A 6,930-nucleotide genomic window follows, 5' to 3' on the forward strand; every position below is an offset into this window, starting at 1 on the left:
TGGAATGATCTCTGTGACAAGGTGCGCCTGATGCCGACACTGTTATCTTTTCGGCACCAGGTCAAGACTTCCCTCTTCTCCCAGGCATTTTAGCATGTGTTTTATATTGTTTTAAATTTTTTCATTGTGTTTTAAATTGTTTTTTAAAAGATGTATTTTAAATCGGTTTTTTTTTTTTTTAGTTACTGTAAACCGCCCAGAGAGCTTCGACTATAGGGCGGTATACAATATTTATTATTATTTATTCATTATACCGCCCCATAGCCGAAGCTCTCTGGGCGGTGCACAACATATAAACATCCAATACAATTAAAACATTATTAAACAACTAAAAATGAAATGAAATACCAAAAACCAAGACATAATTAAATACATAAACAAATACAAAACTTCATACTAAAATATAAACTGTTAAAAAAGTATTAAACTGATTAATATATTAAGATGTTAAAATGTTGTATATTAAATGTAAAATATTAAACTGTTAGCATGTTAAGATGTTAAAATGTTAAAATGCCTGGGAGAAGAGGAAGGTTTTTACCTGACGCCAAAAGGATAGTAACGTTGGCGCCAGGCGTACCTCATCAGGGAGTGAATTTCATCGTTCACAAGTATAATAAATAAATAAATAGATAAATGGGTGAGAAGTGATTAAACGGTCAGGCCCCAGTTTACAGCCCCTGTGTCTGAAGGAACTTCTTGCGGTTTCTGAGCTGTCTTTTGAAGGCAGCCCCACGTATCATGCTTGAGAGTAGTCTAACCTGGATGTTATCAGACCAGGGATCAATGGCTACTGGCCACAATGGTTATGCTCTGCCTCCACTGTTTGAGGTGTTATGCCTCAGAATACCAGTCACGGGAATCACAGGTGGGAAGAGCACAGCGGTTGCACTCGGGTCTTGCTTGTGGGCTTCCCAGAAGAGGCATCTGGTTGGCCCCTGGATGAGATGATCCAGGTGCTGCAAGGCTCCTCCTCAGAATTGCTGCGGCCAGGCACTTCAGGTGAGTAGATGCAGCTGGAATAAGCTGAACACTGAACAGCTCTGCACCCCATATTCAGCTGAGCTCCGGGGATGGTGCCCGGGAGACACCGTTCTCTGTGACAGCGGCCCCTGCAGAGATGCATCTGGCACCCTGGAGCGAATGCTGAAGACACACCTCCTTACACAGCCAAGAACAGCTGGGCAGAGGCCTTCAGGAGGGCAAGAGGCCTTCGGGTAGCTGAGCACATCCAGAGTGCCTCAGCAATGAGAGCTGATGCACGCAGATAATTTTAGGCTCTGGATGGTGGTGCTGATGTATGTCACTTCACTTCCTTCAAAAGGGGCCAGGCAACCCCACTGTGGCTACATACATGTGGTACATGTGACGCACATTTAAAGCTCATGGCTTCCCCCAAAGAATCCTGGGAACTGTAGTTTACCAGTTACAGCTACAAATCCCTTAAACAGCTTACAGTTCACAGTATATTTTGCAAGGGGGTGCTTTAAATTTATGGTATGTACACTGCCTGTGTTTGGGGGCCCTCCGACTCATCCTGCTGAGTGGGGGGCCTCAACTTCTGCCCCGAAGGCCTGCCTCTAGTCCAGCCTCCCGGCCCTCAAAGGGGCGAACCACAGGCACTAAGGGGAAGCACCTTTGGGAGGAAAGGAGGGGAGAGAAACAGCCCCTCCACCATTGCATGCAACAAGAGGAGCTTTTGGGGAAGGGGGGATTAGGACTCCCCCAGGCCCAACGCCTGAGTGGGTCTCTTGGGCCAGGTGGGGGGGCGGAGGGCAGAGGGGCTTCGGGCAGGGGAGGGTTTGCCAAGGCAGGACTGTGAGACCAAGCCACGACGATGTCTTTTTCGGGGAGGGCGCGCACACCTGGGCTTGCGAGGTGGGGTGGGGCTGTCCTGCAGGAAGAGGCCTCCGCCCGCCCCCCTGCCCAGGCCTCTCTCGGGGGCTCTGCCAGGAAAGCGCCACTGGGCTGCATTGTGGCGGGAAGTGGCCGCTCCCCCCTCCCTCCACAACCGCCTTCCAGATGCTTTTCCCATAAAAGGGAAAGTGTCTTGATGGGGAAGGAGCCGCCAGTCGGGGCGGGGACACGCGCGAACCGGGAGCCTACGCTTGCAAGGACCGGCAGGGGGGGCCCAATAGGGGAAAAAAGGCAACGTCACAGGCGGGGGGGCGTTAACGGGCAGCACCCAAGCCCCCCCATACCTCCCCTGAACCGTCCCCGGCCACCTGGCGGGAGGCCCTAACTGTGGGTCCCAGAGAAGAGGACGGGCGCCCTCGGTAGGCGTGCCCCGCGCCTCTGCCTTCCCCGCCAGTCCCGGCCAGGCTTGGGCTGCCGGACACAAACCGGCAGCCGCCTACCCGGCCCGGAGCGGGAGCTAAGAGGCATCCCGGCCTGACATTCTTGGGGTGCAGCGAGCAAGGAATCTGGGAGCACAGAGGCCCCAATGTGGAAAGCCGCCTCCGGAGGAGCCTGCCCTTCCTGCCTGGGACCACCAGGCGGCGCGGGGAGGACGGCAAACGGGGGGGCTTCGTGCCTTTGGGGGTGCGTTGCTCCCGGATCAGAGCCAGGAGCCTGCCTGACCCTCTCTCCCCCTCCCCCCTTGAGCTCCAGCTCCCCGATGCCGCGGGCTGCCTGAAGTGCGAGCGTGTGTGCAAGGGTGGGGCGTGCAAGCCCGGGGGGCAGCGCTGGAACGCGGCGGGCCGGGGCGGCAGGCTCAGCATCGGGGGCTTCAGGCGGTGCCCCCTTGGGGGACCCTCCGTTCGAGGCCCCGCGGTCTGTGCCGGCGCACGGCGCGTTAAGGGAGCCACGGGCGGGGGACGCCAGGGCTGCCAGAATAAATGCTGCCGGACCCCACCCCCCGCCGTCTCCTCTGCCCCGGGCGAGAAATGCCCCGTTTCTCTCTAGCTTCGGTCCACCGGGGCCGCGCCTCCCCCGCCCGCCAAGAAAACGCTCCTCCCCCACAGAGCAGATTCCCCTATGGGTGCCGCGGGCATCCCCCATTCTTGGTGGGGGGGCATCTGGGTGCGTCCATTTCCAGGCCCAAAACAAGTTATTTGGAGGCAGCTAAAAATAGCGGGGGGGGAGGGGACAGGCGGGGTTCTCTTTCCGTCTCTGGGCTGGTCTACCTGGCAGTGTCCCCTCTCCAGCTCGCTGGATCCCACGGCTTGTTTCAGCAGCGCCTTTGCCTTTAGGAAAGTGGGGGGGGGACGGGGGGCGCAACGTCCTGGCGGGGGCAACTCGAGCTTTCTTGACATCCAAAGTCAGCGCGGAGGGGTTTTTTCCCCGGCTGCCAACGCCTCCATGCCCCCAAAGGGCAGAAGATGAGCCGTCCCCCCCATCTCCTGTCAACAGCAGCGGACTGTTGCCAGGGCCTTGCACTGCCCCCCACTGTGAGCCCTCCCCCCGCCACATCCAATATAGGGCTCAGGCTGCGAGCAAGGCCAGGCGCCCCCCCCCCGGAGGGCTGCTCTGTCAAGAGGCGGCAGACAAAATGCAGAGCGGCGGGGGGAGGGGAGGGGGTCGACCGAGCTCTGGGAAAGCCTCGCAGCTGCTATGGAAAAACGCCTGTGGGTCCGTCAGTGGGGCCTTGTGTGTGGGGTCAGTCCCAAGCCCCTCACGTGTGTGTCAGGCACCAGGCGCCTGGGAAGCCTCCCCAGCCCCTGCAAAGCTGCTGCCAGTCTGAGAAGGAAGTGCTGGCCTAGATAGCCCTGGTTCAGGTGTTGGACTAGGACCTGGCAGTCCAGGGTTTGAATCCCCACCCAGCTATGAAGATCCCTGGGTGACCTCGGGCCAGTCACTGCCTCTCAGCCTTAGAGGGAGGCAATGGGAAACCCCCTCTGAATGCCGCTTACCATGAAAACCCTATTCATAGCGTCGCCCATAAGTCGGAATCGACTTGAAGGCAGTCCATTTTTCCAAGGGGGCGAGGTGGCCCCCGTCCTTTTGCGATGGCGCCTTCGCTCTGCATTCGTCAATCTGGTGCCCAATGCTGGCTGGGGCTGATGGGAGTTGTAGTCCGAACCGTCTGCAGGGCACCAGGCTGGCGAAGGCTGTCCGAAAGGCCTTGTTTCAGGAAACCACGGGGGGGGGGATGAATTGTTCCATTGCTTCGTTTTTATTTTGTAAATGTTGTAACACTGTGATATTTTATGGTATGGCAATATAGAACTACTTTTATAAATAAATCGCTATTCCAAGGTCCCCTGCCCCCCTCCGCCCTGCGGCCTGGGTCTCTTCCCCATAGCTCACGCACCCTCCCCCGCAGACCGGAGCCGAGTCCTATGGGCCCATCCCTGTGGAATTCCCTCTGGACTGAGGTCCGAGACAGCCCCGCCCCGAACTTCGGCACTAGGGAAGACTTTAACGAAAAACCACACCAGGCATTTTAAGGAAGCTTTTTGCTGTTATGGTCAGTTATAACTGGCTTTATCTTCGCTGTCTCCCTTTTGTCACCTTGCTGGACTCCGCTTAGAAAGGAGAGTGAAACTGTTGCAATACACAAACAACTAATGCCTGATCACAGTCAACAAGGTGATCTGCGCACCCCTCCGGGCTTTGCTTCCTCCGGCTCCATCGTGGCCTATTCAAAACGGTTCTGTTTTTCTTTATGGAAATGTTGGATGGGTCGCAACACACCCACACACGCACACCCTGCCTAGCAAGTAGTCCAAATGGCAACGGTATCGAGGAAGGTCCCCAGTGGCCCCCTCCGCCCCTCCCATGATGTCATCCCAAATTGTGGCATTCAGCAGAGTCCCTGATAAAGAGTCATGAGGCTGGCTGAACATCCATTCAGTGACATCATTCTTCTTTGCTCGATGAGGACATCATCATCTGCAGGCGTGAGTTGAGGCACAAGTGACGTCACCAAGGAGCCGTTGATGACGCCTGTTCCCCGCGCCCAGAATCCTATATGATGAGGCTATCTTCTATCTTCTCCCCCTGGGGGGGTAGGAGGGCATCACTAGCAGGCACAGGCTGGAGTGAAGGAGACGGCCCTCTGGGGTGGGCAGGAGGGGGGGCTTACCCGCTCAGCCCCAGCCACGGAGTCCATGTAAGACAGCCGGGGGTCATCAGGCGCAGGGGGCGTGCGCGTGCGCTACGCAGCGTATTCTTTGTTCCCCAGCGTGGGGACTGGGAACGATCAGGCCCACACGAAGTGACCCTTCTCCACGGAGGGAGGGGAGGGGCGATCTGGGGCCAGAGTTGGCCCGTGAAGTTCCTGGGGTGGAGAGACTGTTGCCTGACCCAGGCCGGAGGGTGCCCACTGCCCTTTCCCACGCCACACCCCCGCAAAGTCACTACGCCCCGCTTGCCTCCCTTCCTTTCCCTCTCAGGGAACTCTGATTTCTCTCTCCCCCCCCCCCGCATATCATGCAAACAAATGAGCTCCCTGACGGGAGCCCAGGGGAGACGTGGGGAGGAGGGGGGCACTGTGAGTTTTGGAGATAATGTAAAGCAGGTGACCGAAGGGGCTTCAAAGGGAGCCCCCCCAGCCCCACTCTTGGCGGTAGTGCAGGAAGAAGGTCTGGGTGTGTGGGGGGGTGTCTCTCCTTGCTTGGCGTCAGGAGACCCGGATCCTCTGAGCTCAGGGCTGGCTCTGCTCCAGAGCACGAGGGATGGTAGGGCTGGCTTCCAGAACGCCACTGTGCTCGATGCCACGTACTGAAATGATGCATCTGAGCATGTAAAGAGTATCAATCAATCAATCATTTATTATTACGGTCGATGACCAGCACTATGAAATATTAAAACGATAAAACATATCAATATTATACAGAGAAGGAAACAAACAGCAGCAGCCTGAGATAATATGGCACTAATGGTGCTGAATAAATACATCAATAGGCAATAGCCCCCCCCCCCCAGATTATCTATTATTGTTATTTGGCGTCATCACTCTCCTACAGGTAACAGCTGAAGCACAGAATCTTGCCACATTAACTGTCACCCGCTGGTTCCTATCTGAGAGTAAATATTAATGTAAAGAGTATTATTTCTCCATCCTCTCTCTCATTCATCTGAGATTAAGGGGAAATCAGAGGCGTGCCTCTTTGGACAGTATTGCAAGCCTCTTGTCCGTTATTAGCTGCATGACAGGGTGGAAATTCAAAAGGTGCAGCTCCCTGACATGGAGACGCGTTGATGGAAAAGCAACCCTTCTGAACATCCTGCTGGCATTCATATGTTGACGCTGGAGACCCCCCCCCCCGGGGGAAAGAGGCAGGGCTGTGTTCCCAGACAGAGTGTGGAGCTTGATGAGGTAGGCTTTAACCCCACCCACTTTTCATTTCGGAAATAACCCCCCCCGCAATTCAAGCACAATGCCCAAATTATGGGAGGTAGGGGGGCTATTAATGAATTCCACAAGCCTCACCCTCAGCTCCTCTTCATTTCAGATCACCCCTCCCGCCCCATCTTCTAAAGACAGTAGCTAAATACTAACATCAACAACAACAACAATAATAATAATGGGCCTGTCTCAAATCATATAGCAAGGTAGCTTGTGTTAACCCCCCCTGCCCCACCCGTACTATAAGGCCTGCTCCACATGCACTAATAACCCGAGTGCCGGCGGGGGCTCGCTCTCCCCCACATTCCCCCTTCAGGCCCAACATCATTTCGCCACCACGATAAAAGTGAAAGGAGTCAGCTGCGTCCCCTGGCAAATCCCAGCTGGCGGAGCAGAGCGTGTGGGGCGCCTCTGGCCTGCAGGGCCTCCCCCCCCACTTCCCTCCAGCTCCAGAGGCCGGAGGAAGGGGGGCCGCTGGCTTTGCCTGGCTCTCCCTATGCCGCTGACGGCTTTTGCAGCGAAAGAGGCCGGCTGGGAAAAGGGATGAGCAAAAGAGCAAGGCGGGGGCTGTCGCAGGCGAGGAAAAGAGCCCCCCCATCCCCGAGCCAGAGAGAGGGAAGGCTGAATCAGTCAGCCCC

The sequence above is a fragment of the Rhineura floridana genome, chromosome 4 (assembly GCF_030035675.1).
Source record: "Rhineura floridana isolate rRhiFlo1 chromosome 4, rRhiFlo1.hap2, whole genome shotgun sequence".
Classification (NCBI taxonomy): domain Eukaryota; kingdom Metazoa; phylum Chordata; class Lepidosauria; order Squamata; family Rhineuridae; genus Rhineura; species Rhineura floridana.